At 44.8% G+C, this 2086-nt stretch overlaps 1 long non-coding RNA gene across 1 annotated transcript; it reads right to left on the bottom strand.

Annotated features, from left to right (window-relative positions):
* Window positions 1-202: 202 nt before the first annotated feature.
* LOC125617713 lies at window positions 203-1376 on the bottom strand. Its single transcript, XR_007348804.1, has 2 exons — window positions 1205-1376; window positions 203-882 (listed from the first exon to the last, which is right to left on the bottom strand). It is a non-coding gene; the product is annotated as an uncharacterized LOC125617713 (long non-coding RNA).
* Between the last annotated feature and the right edge of the window lie 710 nt (window positions 1377-2086).

Below are 2086 nucleotides of genomic sequence, written 5' to 3'. Positions count from 1 at the left end.
GGTTCTACCTGAGTTTATAGGTGTTTTCAGAACTATAGAGAAACTGAGCTGCCTGACATAGAGTCCCAGAAGAGGTTAGGAAGGGCTCTAAGAGTTTTTTCTATATTCATCTTATAGCTCACTTTGCAATAATGTACATAGACAGTATTACTCTTCACATTGACAGTAACATCAAAGAATGACAGCAATTTTTTTAAAAAAAAAATTATATTTTTAATGCAAGTATGGCTAAGTTTCTGCCTGGTATGCTTGAGTTTCTTTGTTTTTTTTTTTTTTAAACTTCTACTGCAGGCAGGGGAAGAGTCCATTTCTTGGTGGATGAAATCTTGCAGATTGCTGAAGTGGCTATGTTGTAGCTAAGAATTACGAACAGAGCAGGGGTGCTTAAAACACCCACCGAGGAAAATGGTTTGGGTGATTCATATCCTTATTTTGTAGGGATGTCCTTTGCTATCTTCTAATGTCTGTAGTAACTGCCAAAAACAAAACTAAGTGGAAAGCCAGGCACGTCTTCAGTGGGATGGAAATGGAGTAACACTTAGGAAGGAGAGTGTCAGTTTGAGGTGAAGTTAGAATAAAGATACTATATCTTCTTTTGCAGACATGAAGATTTTTTCTCAAGGCTGGTAGGACAATTCATACAGCTGTCTACAGTAACATAGGCAGTGATTTTTTTTTTTTAATACTTTATTAGTTCTCATGAGGGAATGTTTTCGCATGATAGTCCTGATGCTAGGACACTAGATCAATATAAGGTCGTCTTGCTCATTTCCTTTAGACACCAACCCTGAGGAAAGCAGGCTTCCAGAGTGAAAGGCCTGGAACTATCTCAGCTGGAAGAGCAGTGTGACTTACAGGGAATGGTTTCCTTAATCCTGGTGGCTGGAGAGAGGGAGAAGCAGGCAGAGAGGTAGTCGGGAGTCTGAGGGTGGGGGAAGTGTCATGGTCACCTGTGTGGGCCACAGTACCATGGGTGTCCCTGAAGCCTGCCTTTTTCTGCCCTTTCCCTCCTTCGTGCTTGATTTTATGCGCCTGGGCATTTGTGGTCAATCTGAGGCTTCCTTAAGAGTCAACTATGAGAGAGAGTTCCTAGTAACAGAGCGGCTAGTGGTCCTGCTGTCTCTGGTGAGGTCCCAAATACGACAGGTAGGGCCCAATGTTGCACTGACACAGTAAGAACGTACATGTTAAAGGAAACACTCACCCTTGAAGCAGGAGGCCTTGTTCTGTTCCTTCTTTCACCCACAAAAGACAGAGCAGCGCCAGGGCAGCACAGAAGTCGTCTTGCAGCATGACGGGAACAGCCAGTGGGGGAAACTCTGAAACTTACTGATTTATACAACATTAAAGCAAAGTGATGCGTGCTGCTGTGCGAACCTCAGGAGGTGCCTATGAGGAAGTGAAAGCCCCCGCCTCCTTCCTGACTAGACCCTGTGAGTGTTGCCATGGTTTGAGCATGTGACCTCCAAATTCAAGTGTGGCCAATAGGATAATGTTGATTGGTGGGGACTTTAAAAGGCAAGTGGTCCATGAGGACTCGTCCCTCATGCATAGGACAAGGAGCAGTGATAAGAGGACTGGGGTGAGGAGTTGCTTCTCTTGCCCTTCTGCCTCTTTCCTCATATGGACAGGGTCTATCCTCTCCAAAGATGCAGCCCTCATTTGGACACCAAATGACATGCCCTGATCTTGGACTTCTGGCCTCCAGAACTATGAGAAATAGATTTTTTAAAAAAAAAATAAATCAACCAGTCCTAGGAATTCTTTGAAGGCAGCGTAAATAAATCAAGGCAAGCCATGCCCCCAGATCGCGTGCGTGGGAGGGGTGTGGATCACACTTGTTCACTTGTCATTTGTAATAGCAGTTTGCTGTGGAAATGTCTCTAGCTCCTAGCCCACGTCTGTTTTAGCCTTTTCTGTGCCCATAATATTGGAGAACGTTCAGAAGCCACTGTCTTGAAGGGCAGATGGCCGTGCTTGGGATCCTGGACCACTGGGACTTGGCTCCAGAGCATCCTCGTAGTTGACTTGATTAGAGGAAGTTGCAGCTGCACATATTCAGTTAGTGCCTTGATATTCTAGATGT

Source organism: Marmota marmota, unplaced genomic scaffold (genome assembly GCF_001458135.2).
Source record: "Marmota marmota marmota unplaced genomic scaffold, marMar, whole genome shotgun sequence".
NCBI lineage: Eukaryota > Metazoa > Chordata > Mammalia > Rodentia > Sciuridae > Marmota > Marmota marmota.
Note: the sequence above shows the minus strand (reverse complement) of the source record. Positions and strands in the feature narration are given on the sequence as shown.